General features: G+C 36.5%; 1 protein-coding gene across 6 annotated transcripts in view; it reads left to right on the top strand.

The window, feature by feature from the left end:
• LOC141584314 (uncharacterized) overlaps positions 1-22,769 on the top strand; it is a 224,131-nt gene that overhangs the window by 22,026 nt on the left and 179,336 nt on the right. The window lies entirely within an intron of this gene.

Genomic DNA, 22,769 nt, shown 5'->3' with positions numbered 1-22,769 from the left:
AATTATTTTTAAGGCAGTGGAACATGACACATGAGAAAGCTGTTATTATCCTTGTCATTATTATTTTTATTTGAGAAATTGAGGTCGACCTGAATTACTTGGCAATTAGTCATCAGAAACAATCTTCTTCCCTGGAGCACCAGATATGTAATAACTAATTTACAAACATGTAGTAGAAATTTCTTTATTTAAACCTCAATTTTTTGAAAATTGATGAAAATGTCTTTAGGTGAATTGCCTGAAAATAAGTCAACAATAAAAGGCATGTAGACTACTCTGGTTGGAACACCCCCAGGGTCATGCAGTGTGTTATCTGCACAACCATACACAATACTTTTGCCAACATAAGAGCTTGATAAGAGTAAGGAGGGAATAGTGGGAAGGCCGAGATTTTGAAGAGATTTGCACTCAGAATTTTCCAGAGTTGAAAGATACAGGCTGCTCTGCCTATAGAGTAGCCATTCTTTAGTCGTTCTCTTTCTTAATATACTTACTTTCACTAAAAAACAAAAATGAAAAAAGGGAGAAAGATATAATTAATTGGCCCAAAAGCACTTTCAGAGCATGATAAATACACACTCCCAGCTCTACCACTAATTGGCTGTGGACGCTGATCAAGATACTTCAACTTTTGGTGCTCTTGTTTTCCTACCTAGTACAAGAAAATATTAACAATGCTTGCCTATGAGGGTTGCTGTGAAGCAGAAGTGAGTTAAAATTTGTACTCAACATGTAGGCCCTTGAAATATGTTAGCTATTATTACAAACGAATGCCAATTGGAAAGCATATTTGTCACTGGCAACAATGAATGACAGAGGATAATACACTAATAGATTTAAAGTACTAAAGAAACAAAAATTGGTAATCCAGAATTTTATTAAGCCTAGATAAATTACAATTCAAGACTGAGATAAAAGAGATATTTTCATAGCAAACCCTAAAATGTTTACAACTCATTAACCCATACTAAAGGATTATTAAAGGATGGACTATGCAAAAAGAAAGAAATTCAAAAGGCCTGAGTTGCAAGAAACAAAATTAATCATAAAACAAGTCTTAATTAGCTATTGACTGCACAGCTCCTACTAATTTTTGTGTTAACAAAACGTAAAACTTAAAATTAGATGAGAATAGCAGGAGAGTTGTTCAATGGCTAATTAAAGCATGCTAAGGCCTGTGTCCTGTATGGGAAGATTGAAATACTGAAAACTTTAAGCCAAAAAATATATAGCTAAATATGTATTTTTGTTAGAAAAATATATAGCTAAATATTTATATTTTAAAATTAAGAGTAATATACTATCCCCCACTGCTAAATTTGACTGGCTAAAAAAATATATGGATAATTTGTAATGCATAAAATAGAAAATATAGCTTCCAAATTGGCAGGGAAAAAATTGGAGGGGAAAAATTAAAGAAAAAAAATAATAAAGCAAGCAGAAAATACAAAATAAGATGGTAGAAACAAGACATTATTGTTCACAGTAGTATAAATCAGCAAACATTATAACAATTGCCAAAAGGAGAATGGATAAATGTTTGTACAGTTGTTCGATGGTAAACAATAACGCAGGTCATGTAAATGAATGAGAAGAGTAGGAGTTCGTGGCTAAAGGTGAAGGAAAAAGAAAGTTTCAAAGTATACTATGATATGGTAATATTTATCTAAGTTTCTAAAGTATAAAACCACAGGAAGGAAAGGGGAACTGAGATTGGCCAAATCTAATAAATTTGTCTAAAGTTATTACTTTTTGTATGGGTGATTTGTTGTCACAATTTCTTAGACTTTTCTGATTGTTTTATGAAAAAAATTATATGTGTTTATTTGATATTCTTATTTTTTCAGATATATCTAAAATTTCAAATTCTTTAAACATATTTTTAAATTTTTATAAATGCATAATAGTTGTACATATTTAAGAGGTACGTGTGATATTTTGATATAATATATGATGCATAATGATCCAATCTGAGTAATTGCATATCTATCAGCTTAAGTATTTGTCATTTCTTTGTGTTGGGAGCATTTCAAATCTCATCTAGCTATTTTGAAATATACAATAAATTATTGTTAACTATAATCTCTCTGTTGTGCTAGAACTTATTCCTTCTATCTAAATGTACTTCTGTATTCATTAACCAATCTTTCGTCATCCTCTGATGCCCCTTCCCAGCATCTTGTAAACATTTTTCTACTCTTTACCTCCATGAGATCATTTTTTTTTTTTTAGCTCTCAAATATGAGTGAGAAAATGTGGCATTTGTCTTTCTGTGACTGGTTTATTTCCTTTAACATAATGTCTTCTAGATCCATTCATGTTGCTGCAAGTGATAAGATTTTATTCTTTCTTATGGCTGACTTATACTCCATGGTGTATATGTACCACATTTTCTTTATCCATTCATCTATTGATAAACATTTAGGTTGATTTTATATGTTGACTATCATGAATAGTGCTGCAATAACATGGGAGTGCAGATATCCCTTCTATATACTGATGTTCTTTCTTTTGGATATTTACCAAAAACTGAGATTGCTGGATCATATGGTAGTTCTATTTTTAGTGTTTTGAGGAAGTTTCATATTCTTTTCCATAGTGGCTATACTGATTTACATTCCACTCACACTGTACAAACATTCCACTTTCTTTGTAGCCTTGTTAGCATTTATTTTGTCTTTTCGATGATAACTGTAACTAGGTTGAAATAAAAACTCATTGTGGTTTTGATTTGCATTTCCTTGTTTATCATTTTTTTCATACATTTGTTGGCCATTAGTATGCCTTCTTTTGGGAAATGTCTATTCAGATCTTTTGCCTATTTTTAAATTGGATTATTTATTCTTTTGCTATTGAATTGAGTTCACTATATAGCCTGATTAATATATAATCCCTTGTCAAATGGGTGGTTTGCAAATACTGTATTTATTCCCATTCTGTAGGTTCTTTACTTCATTGATTGTTTCCTTTGTTGTGCAGAAGCTTTTTAGCTTGACCTAATCCATTTGTCAATTTTTGCTTTGACTGCCTGTGTCTGTTGTTCCCCTCTTTCTGTCCATGTGTTCTGGTTGTTTAGCTCCCATTTATAAGTGAGAACATGCAGTATTTGGTTTCCTGTTCTGCATTAGTTTGCTAAGGATTATGGCCACCAGCTCCATCCATGTTGCTACAAAGGACATGATCTTGTTCTTTTTTATGGTTTTATAGTATTCTGTAGTGTATATGTAAGAAAAGCTTTAGAGAAGTTGTCCCATTTAACAGATGAGGAAATTAGATTCAAGAAATTAAGTAAATTATCGAAGATCACATAACCAGTAAATGATAGCTTTAGGATTCAAGTTCATCTCTCTTGATTTATACTTTTAACTCTTGGGAATTTGGAGTATGACATGTTGTGCATTTTTAAGAAGTTTCAGGAACATGGGTAGTGGGAAAGCAGGATGTGCACACATAGTTTGGTTCTTCTACTTTCTCTCTTGTGTGTACTTTCATATCTTTCATGTCATAAGAAAACCAATACAGTTGAAAAATCAGATAAATACCGAATCTTTGGTACTTCTAAGTGGTCAGATTCCCTGAGAGAATTAAAAACTCATATAATACAAGATTTTCATTTTTAATAATCTGGTACTTTCTCATTGAACTATCTCGTTATAGTCTAACATCCAAATCAAGCACAAAAATGTTCTCAGGTTATAGGTACAATGATTAAGTGCCAAGTTAAGAGCGTAATCTCAGTAAGGCATAGAGGCTAACATAATAGGACATCATAAACAGAAACAGGACATAGTTTCCAAATACGGAGAAAAAAAGATTGCTTTCCATTTTTAGTGTAATATAAAAACTTTAAAGACTAGCCTAAAAAATAAGTATTGTGAACTTCTGGTACTGGCCAAGACTGAGTAAGCCCAATATGGCCTATCCCTCACTGATGATAACTAAAATCTAGACAACTATAAAAAGTAACTACTTGAGGACTTTGAAAAGTAAACAATAGCAGGCAGATTGGGAAGGAACTTCAAAACCTGAAGCACAACCCAACACAATCATGAGGTTTCTGTATTGCTTTCTCTCCTTAATCTCCTAGCTTTGACCTGAGGGTAAGCCAATTTTGGGAACTGCCCAGTGGGTGTGGACAACAAAAATTACAAGAGAAACTGCCTATTTATAGCCAAAAGACTGGGGAAAGGCTGCAGTTAGAATATTGGGGATCCCCTTTTGCAATGGACTGAATATTTGTGTCCCCCACAAAATTCACATGTTGAAATTCTAACCTGTAAGGTGATGGTATCAGGAGGTGGGGGTCTTTGCGGGGATGATTAGGTCATGGAAATGGAGCCCTCATGATGAGGATTAGTGTGCCCTTATAAAACAGGCCCCAGTTGAGCTCGGCAGTGCACCTGTAATCTCAGTTGCTCAGGATGCTGAGGCAGGAGGATGGCTTGAGCCCAGAAGTTTGAGTTCAATCTGGGCAACATAGTAAGACTCTAAAAATAAACAAATAAAAAAGGCTCGAGAGAGCTGCCTTGCTCCTTTCACCATTAGAACATGCAGCGGGAAGTCTACAGTGGGCAGCTCAGAAAATGGCCCTCACCAGAGCCTGATAATGTTGGCACCTGAATCTTGGACTTCTGGCCTCCAGAACTGTGAGAGATAAATTTCTATTGCTTTTAAGCCATGCAGTCTATGGAAATTTATTACAGGGGCCTGAACAGACTAAGACATCCTTCCCTGTATTAGTCCATTTTCATGCTGCTGATAAAGACATACCAGAGACTGGGAAATTTACAAAAGAAAGAGGTTTAATTGTTCCACGTGCCTGGGGGAGCCTCACAATCATGGCAGAAGGCAAGGAGGAGCAAGTCACATCTTCCATAGATGGCAGCAGGCAAAAAGAGAGAGAGCTTGTGTAGGGGACCTCCTCTTTTTAAAACCATCAGATCTCGTGAGACTTACTATCATGAGAACAGCACAGGAAAGACTTGCCCCCATGTTCAATTACCTTCCACCAGGTCCCTCCAACAACACGTGGGAATTCAAGATGAGATTTGGTTGGGGACACAGCCAAACCATATCATTCCCCCTCCCTTTTTTTTCCTCTCCCTTGAGGCCAACCTGAACCAGGAAGGCGACCTGCTGCTGCAATAGTGGCATCCCTGTCATGAACATCTAAAAGCCCAGAAAAAATTTGTCTCACTAGTCAGAGGAATCAGCAAAAGGAATTCATGTGGTTTTTCTCTCTTCCTCTCATCAATTCACTTCAAGGGCAGCCACAGTTGTATAGTATTGCGTGACACCCCAGGGAGCTAAAACTGTAAGAGAAGGGAAACTAACTATGATCAATTCTCACTGCCCAAGTCCCAGACTGACCCCTTAGTCATTCACATACATAGGCCGTGAAAACTGAATGTGAGAACCACCATCCACAAGTGGTAAAACAGAGCTTTTTCTTATCCTAGCAACACTACCTAATTTCAAGATTTACTATAAAATAACAGAAATAAAGATAGTGTGATGTTAACAAAATGTAGATCCATGAAAAGAATAAACATTTCAGAAATAGATTCACTGAAATGTGGTCAACTGACTTTTAGCAATTATACAAAGACAAAGAAAGAATAGTAGAGAAAGAAGAGTCTTTTCAGCTGGAATAACTGCATGGCAAAATGCAGAAAAGGACTTTGATGCTATACATTTATATAAAAATTATCCCAAATGGATTATACAACCAATGTAAAATATAAAAATATAAAACTTTCAGAAGAAAAGATAGGAGAAAATCATTGTGACCTCGAGTTGGAGAAAGAGATCTCAGCTATGACTCCAAAAGCATTACTCTAAAAGAAAAAATTGTCAATATAACTTCATAGAAATTTAAAAACCATTTGCCCTGCAAAAGAATAAAATTATTTTTTTATTCTGCTTGCAATGGACTGAATGTGTGTGTCCCCTACAAGTTCATATATTGAAATTCTATCCTGCAAGGCATTGAGAGGTAGAATTGGTGGAAGGCACCATTAAATAATAAAAAGACAAGATAAAGACTGATAGAAAATATATAAAATCACACATATGACAAAGAATTTGTATCAGAATATTTTTTAAATCTTAATACTCAACAAAAGCAAATAACCCAATACAAAATGGGCAAAATATTTGAATAGACACTTCACCAAAAAAGGTAGATTGACAGACACCTGACAAAAATGCTTAACATAATTATTCATTAGGGAAATTTAAATTCACATAAGAAACATGAGATACTATTACATTATATTTGAATGGCAAAAAACAAAACAAAAAACTAATGCTATAAAATGCTATCTAGCATAAGAAGCAAGTAGAATTGTCATATATTGCTGCTGGGTATGAAAAATGGCACAGCCACTCTGGAAAATAGAGTTTCATTTTCTTTTTTAAAAATTTTTTTCTGAAAGCTTTTATTTATTTTTGAAACTTGAATTAACACTGGGATCAGATTACTACAAAAAGTATACATGAAAATATTTTATCTTGTAAACATTCTTTTTTTTGTCTATTTTATTCTTATGAAATAGTTATGCTGAATTAGTGGTATTTGTGAATAAGAAAATCTAGTCTTTAAACAGAAGATTAATCTGACAAATAACTTGCTTACTTCTAGTCATGTTTCTGCAAAGGACATGATCTCATTCTTTTTACGGCTTCGTTGTATTCCATGGTGTACATGTACCAAATTTTCTTTATCTAGTCTACTGTTGATGGGCATCCAGATTGATTCCATGTCTTTACAATTGTAAATAGTGCAGTGATGAACACATGCACACATGTGTCTTTATGGTAGAATAACTTATACTTCTTTGGTTATATACCCAGGAATGGGATTGCTGGATAAAGTGGTAGTTCTATTTTAAGTTCTTTGTGAAATCTCCAGACTGTTTTCCACAGTGGCTGAACTATTTTACATTCCCGCCAGCGATGTATGTGTTCCGTTTTCTCCACAACCTTGGCGGCACCTGTTATTTTTAGACTTTTTAGTAATTGGCATCCTGACTGCTGTGAGATGGCATCTTATTCTGCTCTTGATTTGCATTTCTCTAATGATTAATGACATTGAGCATTTTTATATGCTTGTTGACCACATGAATGTCTTTTTTGAGAAGTGTCTGTTCTTGTCCTTTGCCCATTTTTAAATGGGGTCATTTGTTTTTTTCTTATTGATGCGTTTAAGTTCCTTATAGAGCCTGGATATTAGACCTTGGTTGGATACATAGTTTGCAAATATTTAATCCTTCTCTGGAGGTTGTCTGTTTATTATATTGATAGTTTCTTTTTTTGTGCAGAAGCTCTTCAGTTTAATTAGGTCCCTCTTGTTGATTTTTGTTTTTGTAACAATTGCTTTTGGAGTCTTCATCATGAAGTCTTTGTCCAGGCCAGTGTCCAAAATGTTACTCTCTAGGTCTTCTTCTAGGTTTTTATAAACCCTGGGAGAATGATATGATACCTAGAAGACTATGAGGTTTTCTTTCTTTCTTTCTTTCTTTCTTTCTTTCTTTCTTTCTTTCTTTCTTTTTTTTTTTTTTTTTTGATTTTACTTTTTAAGTTCTGGAATACATGTGCTGAACATGCACGTTTGTTACATAGCTATACATGTTATACATGTGCCATGGTGGTTTGCGGCACCTATCAACCCATAGGTTTTAAGCCCTGCATGCATTAGGTATTTGTCCTAATGCTCTCTCTCCCCTTGATTATGGGGCTTTCTAGGTATAGTATCATATTGTCTGCAGAGAGATAGTTTGACGTCCTCTTTTCCTATCTGGTTGCCTTTTTTTTTCTTTCTCTTACTGGATTGCTCTGGCTAGGACTTCCAGTACTATGTTGAATAGGAGTAGTGAGAGTGGGCATGCTTATCTTGTTCTGGTTCTCAAGGTTCTCAGATTTTACCCATTCATTGTGATGTTGGCTGTGGGTTTGTTGTACATAGCTCTTATTATTTTGAGGCATTTATCTTCAATGCCTAGTTTACTGAGGGTTTTTAACATGAAGGGATGTTGAATTTTATTGAAAGCCTTTTCTGCGTCTCTTGAGATGATCATGTGGTTTTTTGTTTTTCGTTATAGTTGTGCAATGGATCACATTCAACTTGCATATGTTGAACCAACCTTGCATCCTAGTAATAAAGCCTTCTTGATCATGGCAGATTAGCTTTTTGATGTGCTGCTGGATTCAGTTGGGTAGTATTTTCTTGAGAATTTTTGCATCTATGTTCGTCAGGGATATTGGTCTGAAGTTTTCTTTTGTGTGTGTGTCTCTGCCAAGTTTTGGTATCTGAATGATGCTGGCCTCACAGAATAAGTTAGAACAGATTCCCTTCTCCTCCATTTGTTGGAATAGTTTCAGTAGGATTGGTACCAGCTTTTTGTATACATCTGGTGGAATTTGGCTGTGAATCTGTCTGGTCCACAGCTTTTCCTAGTTGGCATGTTTCTTATTACTGGTTCAATTTTAGATCTAATTATTAGTCTGTTCAGGGATTCAGTTTCTATCTGGCTTAATTTTGGGAGGTTGTATCTTTCCAGTAACATCCATTTCTTCTTGGTTTTCTAGTTTGTGTGCAGGGAGGTTGTATCTTTCCAGTAACATCCATTTCTTCTTGGTTTTCTAGTTTGTGTGCAGAGAGGTATTCATAGTAGTCTCTGAGGGTTTTCTTTATATTTCTGTGGGATCAGTGATAATGTCCTCTTTTTCATTTCTGATTGTCTTTATTTGGATATTCTCTTTTTTTTTTTTCTTTAATACTCTAGCTAGTAGTCTATCAATCTTATTTAGTCTTTCAAAAAATAACGTTTTGGTTTAATTGATCTTTTGTGTGGTTTTTCTCATCTCCATTTCATTCACTTCAGCTCTGAGTTTGGTTATTTCTTTGCTTCTGCTAGCTTTGGGATTGGTTTGCTTTTGTTTTTTAGTTCCTCTAGGTGTGATGTTCAAATGTTAATTTGAAATCTTTCTGACTTTTTGATGTGAGCATTTAGCAGTATAAATGTTCCTCAACTTTGCTTTAGCTGTGTCCCAGACATTCTGGCATGTTGTATCTTTATCTTCATTAGTTTCAAAGAATTTCTTGATGTTTGTCTTAATTTCATTGTTTACCACAAAGTCATTCAGGAGTAGACTGTTTAATTTCCATTGAATTGTATGGTTTTGAAAGATCTTCATACTGATTTCTGTTTTTATTGTGCTTGTCTGAGAGTGTTTGGTATGATTTCAGTGTCAGTCTGAAGGCTTCAGTGGGTAGGGCTTGGGGATCTCCTATGCCTAGGATTGCAAAGGTTCATGGCAGAAGTGTGGGTCCCCACCTCACTGACTCACAATTTTTCCATGGTGGGGACCCTCCCTTGGCTCCATACCAATCCTTGGTGGGCAGCTGTATTGTCTTGCTCTTCCCTGTTTTCTGTGGGTCACATTGTTTCCTTGATGATTGCTAACATGCCTTCCAGGATGATCCAGTTGAAGAGCTAGTGTTTACTGGCCACTCTCTTTTTTCTGTGAGAGTGGCACACAGTAGCTGCTTCTAGTCAGCCCTCTTGGCACCTCCCCCACCCCCATAATTTTCTTATAAAACTAAATGAGCAACAGGCAACTATACAGTCCATCAATCCTACTCCTAGGTATTTTACCCAAGAGAAATGAAACAAGCTTATACAAAAATATGTACACAAATGTTGACAGCAGTTTATCTTAATTTTGTCTGTGCTCCCATAACAAAATGCCTGAGATTGGGTAATTTATAAAGAACAGATTTTTACTTTTTTCAGGCAGGATCTTACTCTGTCACACAGGATCGAATTCATTGGCATGACCTTGGCTCACAGCAGGTTCAAACTCCCATGCTCAAGCAATGCTCCATCTCAGCCTCTTGAGTAGTTGGTACTATAAGTGCATGCCACCACACCTGGCAGGAACAAAAATCTATTTCTTACAGTTCTGGAGGCTGAGAAGTTCAAGATCAAGGTTCCAGTAGGTTTAGTGTCTGGCAAGGACACAGTCTCTCTGCTTCTAAGATGCCACCTTTTTACTGCATCCTCCAGAGGGGACAAATGGTCTGTCCTCACTTGGTGGAAGACCAGAGAAGTAAAAGGGCTGAGTCCTATATGAAACCTCTTTAATAAGGAGCTTAATTCCATTCATGTGGGAGGATCCCTCATGACCTAATCACCTCCTAAAGGCCCCACCTCTTAATATTATTATATTGGTAATTAAGTTTCAACATATAAATTTTGAGGGGCACATTCAGAACATGGCACAGTTTTACTTACAATGACCAAAAACTGGAAACAACCAAAGTGCCTTTCACCTGTTGAATGAATAAATACACTATGATATAGCTACACAATGGAATATTACTCAGCAATCTAAAGGAACAAACTATTAATACAGGCAAGATGGACGACCCTCAAATGTATGATGCTAAAGTAGATGTCAGCAAACTATTTTGTTTGCAGGCCAAATCCAGCAACACCCGTTCATTTACACATTGTCCGTGACTGTTTTCATGCTGCAATGGCCAAGTTGGATAGTTGCAAGAAAGACTATATGAAAATAAGTCTTTATTTTGAAAATAATTATTTTTATAATTTATTTTAATAATAAGTCTTTATTTTGAAAATAATTATTAGTTGGCCCTTACACAGAAAGTTTGCCAATCCTTTTGCTAAGTGAAGGGATCCAGATACAAAAGGCTATATTCTCTATGGTTCCATCTTTATAACAATGTGGAAAAGGCAAAACTATTGGGATGAACAGTTTATTTGTTCCCAGTGGCTGAGCTTGTGTTCAGAATTGACTGTAAAGGTGTAGCACAGGGGATTTTGGGTTATAATGAAACTGTTGCATATCTTGATTATGGTGGTCCATACACATCTCTGTGCATTTTCAAAGCTAACAGAACAGATGTAACGGCATATCAAAAAAAAAAGTCTTTCTGTATGTGAACAGAAGACTAAACTTAAAAAATAAGTGCTGTAAAAATGGCACATATATTAGTGTGGACATTTTGGCTGCAAGTTGCAGAAACTGAAATGATTTTTCTTTTTTCTTTTGTTTTTTAAGATGGTGTCTCATTTTGTTGCCTAGGCTGGAATGCAGTGGCGCGAGGTCGGCTCACTGCAACCTTTACCTCCTGGATTCAAGCCGATTCTCCTGCCTCAGCTTCCTGAGTAGCTGGGATTACAGGTGTGCACCACCACGCCCAGCTAATGTTTGTATTTTTAGTAGAGATGAGGTTTCACCGTGTTAGCCAGTTTGATCTTGATCTCCTGACCTTGTGATTCTCCTGCCTTGGCCTCCTGAAGTGCTGGGATTACAGGTGTGAGCCACCTCACCCAGCCAAAATGATTTTTAAGCAAGAAAAAAAAAAAGAGATGATTCATTGCTCAGAGAGCTAGAGATACTCTGGTAGATGACAAACCTAAAGAAAGGGTTGCAGGAACCAGGGCTGAGAGAAGAGACCTGGAGATCACTGGGGCCAGGATTCTTTCTCTCCACCTGCTGTCAAGTCGTATGTGCATGGCCACTCTCTCCTACTGTTCTCCTTATGGCAGGGTACTGATCCTCTGGCAGTCCCAATTTTGTAACCCAGCTGGAAAGAGAGAACTTTTTCCTTGAGTGTTCATTTATCAACTTCAGGGAAGAATGGTGATTGGCCCAGGTGGATCACAGACTCACACCTAACCCAATCTCTGTGGCAAAAGGCCGGGGTACATTTTGAGAGGAAGGGGATTGGAAAGCCTGTTGAACAGACAAAATTCAGTAGTAGCCTCAGTCGATATCATGAAGCATAAATTAATGAAATTAACACAACTAATATTTTACTTCAAGTTCACATCTATTTATAGTTTCACCATTGATTTCTTATCCTAGGCAAGCATTGATCTGAAAGACAGGTTTAAGAAATTTTAAAAAGTTTTGAGGCACTCAACCCAAATGGTTTGTGACTTGTAGAAAAGGGAGCTACTCTTCATTAAATGTGAAAATATCAATTTCAGGTTCCAGTGTATTTCATTAAAGTATTGATATCTTAAGAATGATATGAAGGAAATGGCCTAATAACTGGTGGGATAGCCCAAATTAAAAGAACTTATGTAGATCAAGACCATTCTGTATCCTCTTTATGATTTAGCTGTTTTCCTTTGAAGTATCAGTCCTTCAACATTTTGGGATTCTTTTTTAAATATCAAATCTAGATATCCTTTTGTTAAAAGAGAAAGATGCATAAGTTTAAAGATTTTCTGAGGAAGCCATTAATCATGATGATTGCATTTGGCCTACTAATTTTCCTGCCTCTGTGTTAGTGAACTGGAACCAATATTCTCTTTAAAGGGAGAGCAGACATACAAAAACCTTAATTTTTTCTTTTCATGCAGTATATGAGTATAACAAAATCCTAAGTCTCCTTCTAAATTAAAAGACACACAGTTTCATTATCTTCTTTTTCTCATTCCCTCTCTGCAATGCTATTGCAAGGGCTCCACCTGATGGGTTAATATACCCAGAGAATCAAATACACGCTGATCTCAAGTCCCTAAATTACCAGCCAGTAACAGGAGGGAAAGAGAAAAATAAAAGCTGGCTTCCATTTGCCCAGCCTTCTGGTTCATCGACCAGGGAACCAGCATCGGCTGCTCATTTGCAGGGCTGCATTGATGACTTCTCCCCAGGAGGGAACCACAAAGAGAATCACTCACCCTCAAACGCTAATATTTCTGGCCTGGGGAAGCAAAAACAGATGAAGAAATTGGAATATGACTTGCCAGAGAGCAACTTTAAACAATTTTAGAGAGGATTTATGCCATACAGTCTCTAGTTTTGAAATCTAATTTAATAAGTGTATATCTTTACAAAATAACACTGTGCATATTGGCACCATTTCTATCCATTTCGACTGGAAATGAACGCTGACTTCTCCATTCCTGCAAATCCTGTTGGTATTGCAGCAGCTGGAAAGAAGAGTGAATTTGTCTTATGATTTTCCTCTATGCATTAAAGTTATATTATTACATATTTTAAAACTTTCTACCACTTTATTTTAAAAATCCAAGTTGAAGTGATGTAAGATACTTAAAATTAAAGCTGAGAATTGAAAAAGTTATTTTTAGGGAAAGTTTTGAAATTATCTCACTAAACCCAAATCACTGCTTTCACATTTAGCAGTGCCTACCCAGTACGACAGAAGTGATTGAATAACGGACTCCTGATCATTCTAAACTGTGTGGTGGTGTGAGGGGTTGATCAAAATCTTTCCTGTTTTCCAGAATTGAAGACATAAACCAATTCTGAGAACAAAAGGTACTCAGTACTTCCACATTCTAATACAAAAAATGAATGAAAGGGTGTTTATGGTTTCTTGATTTATTAATAGGTCTAAGGGTTTGTTGATCTATGCTGCTAGTACCAAACCTCCATTGAAACCTCAGGTTCCCTGATTAAAATAAGAAGGCCCAGAGGGATGAGGAACAAGCTGGGAGGAAGGCTGATTTGGGAGGGAAGGCTAAGGATAAGGGATCTCAAGCATTGGCACACCCAGAGCTCACCCAAGAGATCTGACACCCAGAGTTGACCATTTTTTTGTGCCCCACTTTTCTACATGACAAAATTACTTCAGTAAATAGAGAAAATAATGCATTTAAAATCTTAGTTTAATCTGCTTATGCCCCTTTAAGTTGAATTTTTCTATTATATAGATTTCTAATTTGCTTGGGTTTATTCAGAGTTCAATGTTCTATCCTTCTGACTGTGGACAAAAACCATTTATAAATTACTATCATAGAGTTTACAATGTATGATGTTGTGTGCCTTTGTTCCAGTAGAAAAAGCTAAAGAGGTATTGATATTACCCAGTCATTCTTTAGTAACTAGACTGAGAATATAAGCAACCAGAATGCCTATATAAACAAATTGTGAAACATTCAAATAGCATTTTTGTGTCTGGAAAAGCACTATCACTATCACAAACTGAAATAACTAATAGTAATGGGCAGAAAAGAAATGTAAACAGTGAAAACTGTTGTATTGATTTTTGTAAATGTGATCATGTTGGTAAAAAATAATAAATTAACAAACTATTGCAGAAAAGAGGAAAAAGTAATGTTTTAATGTATTTTAATTACATTCATGAGTTTTTTGAAAAGGAAAAAGTATGCCTTCATATTGACCTATCACAGTAGTGAATAACATTACTGTTTCTAGTTTCAAGCCTTAATTTTGTCAAGATGGATCTTCATTGCATATTCACGTTCAACAATTGTATAGCCAGATTTTTCAATCTTTACTCATGGTTGATCCAAGAACATTTTTTATTAATTTTAATTTCAAAAGCTTTTATTCACATGAAACAATACTTGTGAATTTCCCTACAACTAGTAGGCAAAGGTCTTAAGCTTAATTAAGTTCAGCAGAGATTCAAAAAGAATCCCATCTCATGATAATCCAGAAATTGCAATGCTGAGAATGTCATTTTTTCTTTGAGATTTATTCTAGCAGCTTTCAAATGTCTCAATCAAAAAATGTTCACTGAAGTACCTTCAGTAAATTTATATAAATTTTTATCGTATTTTGTGAAAACTTTCCAAGTTTTTCTTCTGCCACAAAAGTCGGAGACTTTATTTTATCCTTTGCTTTATAACTAATGTCCATTTCTTGGTAAGAACAATAAAGTGGCTCAATTCTAGCCCTTTTTCTAACACCCAGCAATGTATGAACCAGAATCTCCTGGTATTCTTCTTAAAAATTTGATTTTTTAAACTGTCAGCATTCATTTGGTTACATGTTGTTGTGGGGGAAAACTTTTGCTCTGCCAATTTAGGTCTGAATGATCAGGAGCCCAGGAATGGACAATAGACAGATCAACAGAAGATTGGTTACGCATGTCAGAGTACTGTATAGAGAAAGCAGCTCCCCAGACATCTAGGGATGCAGTTTCTGTACCAGCTTAATTAGGGGAGTGGAAGTGGTGCTAGGGCTTTGAAGGATGAAAGATTCTGTGAGGCTTGTTTACACAATATTTTGGGGGAAATGTCCCAGTGTTTAAGGTCAGTTGCCTTGCTAACTGGAGACCCCCTCTGGGAGGTGAAGGGTGTTTGTAGCAGCAGACTCACTTAAGTTCTGTTTTAGTTAGATGACAAAAAAGTTCAGAGAAGATTTCTTTCTGCATCTGCTATAGCTCAGATGGTTTCGCTTTGATCCATTTGGTGGGTTTTTGGTCCCTTCTATGTTTTATGGCATAATTACCGTCATCTTCATAATTTCTGTGTCTTGATCTTTAATCAACAACTTTAAACCTTGTTGTTTCACTGTACATTGTTGAAGGCTGATTTGGGCTGCCTGTAAATATTTTGGGATCTTATTAGCCTCATCTAAAATTTTACACCAAAAAAAAAAAAAAAAGTAACACAGAAAAAACAATTGAATGCAACAGAAAATAATTTTAAGCTAATCCTCTGGGGTCCACATTTTCTTTCGGATTGTATAATATTTGAAGATCAAAATTAACTTACTTAGACTGTGTGGCTTTATAATGAGCATCCCATCTACTCTGGGAAGGTCTATGTCACTGTCAGACACATTCTTCAGTGTTTCCCATCAATGAGGTAAGAATTAAATGAATAGATTGTTTTCCAAAATACCAAAAGAGCTATGTGTAAAGTAATGCTTTCAAAAGAGTGAACACTGCAAAAATTCAAATAATTGCTTACAGAACATATGCAAAAAGATTGAGAATCATTTCTTTGATTTGTGTCTGACACCACTGTATGTGTCATATCATTGACCACAGAGACAATTATGTCTGCCCATCACCATTCAGTTGTTTCAACTTCTCTTCTATGGACTTGCCAACAGTCTTCCAGAAATAGAAAAGGACCAATAATGAAATTTTTTTTAATTTCAGCTTTACCATCTTCAGTGTGGTCCTCTTGGACCACTTTGCACATTGGTCAGTATTTGAAGCATGGAGAATGCTGGGAGAAAGAATTCCTAAGTATTATACTTTTAAAAATATACGCCACTACTGGCTGGGCATGGTGGTGGATGCCTGTAATCCCAACACTTTGGAAGGCTTAGGTGAAGAGATCCAGACCCTCCTGGTCAACATAGTGAAACCCTGTCTCTACTAAAAATACAAAAATTAACTGGGCATGGTGGCATGCACCTGTAATCCCAGCTACTTGGGAGGCTGAGGCAGGAGAATTGCTTGTACCCAGGAGACGGAGGTTGCAGTGAGCTGAGATCATGCCACTGCACTCCAGCCAGGTGACAGAGAAAGAATCCATTTCTCTCTCTCTTTATATATATATATATCTGCCACTACTAAATGATACCACTGATTTAATGTTTTATTTTCTTGATTCATTCTTCAGTTAACAATTTAAGAAGGAAAGCATTTTATCAACTCTTTAAAGCTATTATTCAAATTAATTAAAATACTGCATATATAAACTGAGATTACCATGTACCAACCAGATGGTTTCATATCTCACAGTTTGCACTGCTTTACTCTGCTACATTTGAAACACAAATAAAAATTCCAAAGGGCCACATAGAATAACAGAATGGAAGTTCTCGAATTCTGTTTCATTCTCTTTATGATTTCTGTGATATCATTATTTAATTTTGAGTCACAATTTAAAAGTAAAAACATGAAATGCCACAATGGTTATGTCCAAATCAAACCTTATTTTTTACAAACTTACTCATCATAAAGAATGCAAGTTACTGAATCCCTGTGTGTCGGGAGCCAACTGATTAACGGGGATTTCTCCAAATTAGGTTCCATATATAATATTTATCAAAGGATAACAATAAAAATCTATTAATCAAAGGCACATACACACAATAACCAGTATTATTCAGAACTTAGACCAACCAAAGTTATTTATAGGGAGAAGTATTTTATCACTGACATTACTTAGGATTGTCAATGTGTGGTGATGATACAATAGCAGACTTACCGTTGATTTTATTGTCATTTTTAAATTCTCTGCAGACAATTTGCTGCCTATTGCCTGCAAGGGATGGGCCCTTTCCACCACCCTTGATACATCTCTGGTCTTGAACGATTTTCTAGCCAAGAGAATCATTTTTTTTTTTTTTTTTGAGACGGAGTTTCGCTCTTGTTACCCAGGCTGGAGTGCAATGGCGCCATCTCGGCTCACCGCAACCTCCGCCTCCTGGGTTCAGGCAATTCTCCTGCCTCAGCCTCCTGAGTAGCTGGGATTACAGGCACGTGCCACCATGCCCAGCTAATTTTTTGTATCTTTAGTAGAGACGGGGTTTCACCATGTTGACCAGGATGGTTTCGATCTCTTGACCTCGTGATCCACCCGCCTCGGCCTCCCAAAGTGCTGGGATTACAGGCTTGAGCCACCGCGCCCGGCTATTTTTTTTTTTTTTTTTTTTATAGAGTACCTACCATGTGCAAGGCATTATGATGGGAAAAGGCAGACCTAATAATGCATACTCTCCACCCACGGGGATAACTGGAATCTTGTGGCAATTAGCAAAGGAAAGTTTTTTCCCTCAGAAAATAGCTTCATTTTCCTTGCTGTCTGTCTTTTCCAGCTCTAACATGACAATAAAAATGGTATCATCTTAAATTTCCAGTGTTTTCATATAAAATGTATCAGCTGATGCTTAAAAAAAGACTTGTTCCCTCTGTTTTGTAACATATGAAAGATAGTTGAAGTTTTTTTTTTCTTTCTTTTCTTTTTCTTTTTTTTTTTTTTAAAGAATAAAGAAGAGGAAGAAAGAGAAAGAGGAAGAGGGAGAGAGGATGGGGGTATTGCTTTATTGCCCGGGCTAGAATGCAATCTAAATATGGGTATGCCTATAATTGTCCTTAATAATGGAGATATAAAAGAAAATGAGGGAAGAGAATAACAAACAAGGAGCTAACCAACATTTCGTTTAAACTTCTAAGTTGATATGATGTGGTACTGATAAGAGTGTATATTTTGTATATTTAAAGTGGAGAGTTCTATAAATGTTAATTACATTTACTTGTTCCAGATCTGAGTTCAAGTCCTAGATATCGTTGTTAATTTTCTGTCTCATTGATCTGTCTAATATTAATGTTGAAGTCTCCCACTATTATTATGTGGGAGTCTAAGTCTCTTTATAAGACTTGTATATCTGCGTATTCCTGTATTGGGTGCGTATATATTTAGGATCTTTAGCTCTTCTTGTTGTTGCATTGATCCTTTTATCATTATATAATGTCCTTCTTTGCTTCTTTTGATCTTTGTTGCTTAATTGTAACTTCTGCTTTTTATTTATTTATTTTAGCTCTCTGTTTGGTTGGTAAATCCTTCTCCATCCCTTGTTTTGAGTCTTTGTGTATCCTTGAATGTGAGATGGGTCTGGATGCAGCATACTGATGGGTTTTAGTTTTTTATTCAAATTGCCTGTCTGTCTTTGGATTGGGGGATTTAGTCAATTTAAATTTAGAATTAATAATAATATATATGAGTTTAATACTGCCATTTAATATTAGCTGGCTATTTTGCCCATTAGTTGATGTAAATTCTTCATTATATTGATGCTTTTTTTGGTATTTTTTTAGAAAGGCTGATACTGTTTGTTCCTTTCTATGTGTAGTGGTTCTTTCAGAAGCTCTTGTAAAGCAGGCCTGGTGGTGATGAAATCTCTGAGTGCTTGCTTATTCACAAAAAACTTTATTTTTCCTTCACTTATGAAGCTTAGTTTGGCTGGATGTGAAATTCTGGGTTGAAAGTTCTTTTCTTTAATGATGTTGAACATTGGTCCCCACTCTCTTCTGGCTTGTAGGGTTTCTGCTGAGAGATCTGCTGTAAGTCTGATAGGCTTCCCTTTGTGGGTAACCTGACCTTTCTCTCTGGCTGCCCTTAGTATTTTCTCCTTCATTTCAACCCTGGTGAATCTGACGATTATGTGCCTTGGAGTTGCTCTTCTTGAGGAATATCTCTGTGGTGTTCTCTGTATTACCTGGAGTTGAATATTATCCTGCCTTACTAAGTTGGGAAAATTTTCCTGAATAATGTCCTGAAGCGTATTTTCCAGCTTGGATTCATTCTCTTCGTCACATTCAGGTACACCTATCAAGCGTAGATAAGGTCTTTTCACATAGTCCCATATTGGAGACTTTGCTCGTTCCTTTTTATCCTTTTTTCTCTAATCTTATCTTCTTGTTTTATTTCATTGAGTTGGTCTTCGACCTCTGATATCCTTTCTTCTGCTTGATCAATTCGGCTGTTAAAACTTGTGCATACTTCACGAAGTTCTCGTATTGTGTTTTTCAGCTCCATCAATTCACTTATATTCCTCTCTAAATTGTGTATTGTTAACATTTCGTCAAATCTTTTTTCAAAGTCCTTAGTTTCTTTGGATTGGGTTAAAACAAGTTCTTTTAATTCAAAGAAGTTTCTCATTATCCACATTTTGAAGCCTGCTTCTATAATTGGAACACAGTCGTTCTCCATCAAGCCTTGTTCCATTGCTGATGAGGAACGGTGATCCGCTGCAGAGGGAGAGGCATTCTGATCTTGGGTATTCTCAGCCTTTTTTGGCCGTTTTCTTCCCTTCGTTGTAGATTTATCCATCTGTGGTCTTTATAATTACCGTCTTTGTAGTTGGGTTTCTGAGTGGACGTCCAGCTTATTGATTCTCAGCGCCGAAATCTGAGCAACCCACTGCACCGACTAAATCAGCGGCGTTAAGATTGATGGTGCTTTTCTGACTCTGCACCAAGAACCTACGCTCCAAGGCGCCGGCAAAACTGCCTCGCCAGTCACGAGAGTCGCGCTGGCGACCCGTGGGGTTCCTTAGCCGGGAATCTCCTGGTGCGTGAGCAACAAGAATTCATGTGAAGGTGTGGCATCCTCTCGTTCTTTGCGCTTTCACTGGGAGCTACATTCTCTTAAAAAAGAGAATCATTTTTAAGTTTTGTGAGCTTATGTAAGAAAAGAAAACCGGTTTCCTGTTTCCTGATTGTTTACTTAGCCATTGAGCTTGATGACATGCCTTGGTGTTTCCAAGTGGTAGAAAGTTGGTATAGAGGCATATCCTGGTGGAGAAAGGACAAGACTGTCTCCAAAGTTCCAAGTGTGTGCGTGTGACTGAGGCCCTTGAGTTGGGCCATGGTGCTTCGGTAAGCTGTTTGAGATAATTCTAGATAATGGAGCTATATCAACAAAAGAATAAGAATGGCAAACTCTTTACCATGGATGTAGGGCTGCCTCTGTTAACACCAAGAAAAGGAAACCAGCATTCTCTGTGTAGCCTCATAAAAACATTTCCATATTTCCTGACCCAACACCCCTTCCATGTTCTCCCATCTAAGCCTCTGGAGTCTCAAGCTCATCTGCAGAAAAGATCTTTAAATTAAAAGGGAGATAGAAATTTTAAGTGGAAGAAATTCATTGTTAAGAAAGACAATCACCCTGGTTTAATTACTAAGCAAGTTAACAAGTTTGAAATCAGTTTGATATGTGTTTGAGGTAATACATTACCTACTTGCGAAAATGCATCTAAGTGGAGTGTCAATAGAGTAGTAGTTTTTGGAAAAAAATAGACACTTTCATTTTTGTGCTTGGATAAGCTGGAATTCTTTATTGGGACCATATTCCATTTGTTACAAAATGAGTTGTTGCACCTCTGTCCCTTCTCTGCTGCTTGGTGGGAACCTAGAGAGTGTTTCCCGTGTGTGTGTGTGTGTGTGTGTGTGTGTGTCTGTGTGTGTGTAAATGGGGGCTTGTTATAGTGCCCACACTGGTCTGGAAGTCCTGGCCTCAGGCAGTCCTTTGGCTTCAGCCTCTCTGAGTACTGAGATTTACAAGCATGGGCCACTGTTTCCAGCCAAGAGTATTTGCTTAACTGGATTTTGTTCTAGTTTTTCTTTGTTTCTAGGAATTGTGCTGTCTGGCCGATGACGTTCTTTCAGATATTTCCTCCTAATATTTGAGCTTTGAGTTTATCTCCACATCATCTAAGGTTAAAAAGGAGAACAATTCAAAAGGAGAATGAGCTTTGGAGCTTTTTCTAAAGATGTGTATGCCTCTCACATGCCCAAAATTCTCTCTCAAAAACTATCAAAAGCTGTTGCATGGATCATGGCGACTTGTTCTTCAAATGATGATTTCTCCTTTTTGTTTTCCAAATATTTGTTATATTTTATTTTTTTCTTTTCAGTTGTTTTGTTCCATTTCCTTTGGGAAGTACAGAGAAGTTCCCTATAATTTTCTTTTGGACTGGATAATTACAAAGTCCGAAGCATTGCTTTTTGTGTAAACATCTCTTAAATTATTAACATACTTAAATCTCTCATTTAAATAATGACTAGAAATTGTTGAATTTGAGTTGTGTATGCATAAGACATACCATTGAGTTATGTATGCATAAGGCATTCCGTATGTATGCATAAGACATCATTAGAATATTGGAAAATCTTTTGAGGCTATTGATTGTATTGGGCTATGAGATTTCTTTCCTTGACTATGTTTGCAGAAAACAAACAAAAAACATGCTATTTCAAAAGTGCTTTATCTCGAGGCCCATTCATTTCTAAACATGTAGCTATTGAATGCTGTATATTCTCTGATAAAAATTGTAAAGATTTTTGTTCTCAACTTTTAGATTCAAGGGGTACATTTTCAGGTTTGTTACAAGGGTAGATTGTGTGATGCTAAGGTTTGTGGTATGATTGAACCCATCACCCAGGTAGTGAGCATAGTATCCAGAAGGTGGTTTTTCAACATTTCCCCCCTCTCTCCCCCTCCCCTCTTTTGGCCTTCAGTGTGTATTTTTCCCATCTTTATGTCCATGTGTACCTGATGTTTAGCTCTCACTTATAAATGAGAACACGCAGTGCTTGGTTTTCTGTTCCTGTGTTAATGTGTTAATTCACTTAGGATGACGGCCTCCAGCTGCATCCATGTTGCTGCAAGGGGCATGATTTCATTATTTTTTATGGCTGTGTAGTATTCCATGGAGTATATGTCTCATATTTTCTTATCCAGTCCCCCATTTATAGGTACCTAAGTTTATTCTATGTTTTTGCTATTATGAATAGTGCAGCCGTGAACATACAGGTGCATTTGTCTTTTTGGTAGAATGGTGTGAATATATTTTTAAAAAGAGATACTACACACATTTTACCATAGTTGTTATTAGCTTAGAAGACACTGAACATGGTTTTTAATATTTCGGATGCTCATGACAATATATTTGCTATAATTAGGAATAATAGAAAAAAAAATCCAAAGATGACAGAGATTAAAATTTCCCATTTGCCTCACAGGCCCAACCCTGTAAGGACTTTTCAGGTTCTGGGAGTATGTGTGTGTGTTTCTGACTTTAATGCCCACTGAATTCCCCTCCTGGATTTTGTCATATTTCTCTAAGTGTTCCCAGGCCTCTGCTGAACTAGATCACATAATGCACCCTCTAGGAATGACAGTCCTTACAAATACATAAAAGTTTAAGGTGGCTGTCCACAATATCCTTGAGATAGATAGGGCCAATTGGACTTGTGGAGTTTGTTCACAAACCCAGGGAATGAAACAACTCTAGGAAAAATATTACCTATATTTTATATTAATAGAACTCCAAATAAAATAATAATAAAAAACTAATGCTTGGCCGGGCGCTGTGGCTCAAGCCTGTAATCCCAGCACTTTGGGAGGCCGAGGCGGGTGGATCATAAGGTCAAGAGATCGAGACCATCCTGGTCAACATGGTGAAACCCCCGTCTCTACTAAAAA

The sequence above is a fragment of the Saimiri boliviensis genome, chromosome 4 (assembly GCF_048565385.1).
Source record: "Saimiri boliviensis isolate mSaiBol1 chromosome 4, mSaiBol1.pri, whole genome shotgun sequence".
NCBI classification, from domain to species: domain Eukaryota; kingdom Metazoa; phylum Chordata; class Mammalia; order Primates; family Cebidae; genus Saimiri; species Saimiri boliviensis.
Note: the sequence above shows the minus strand (reverse complement) of the source record. Positions and strands in the feature narration are given on the sequence as shown.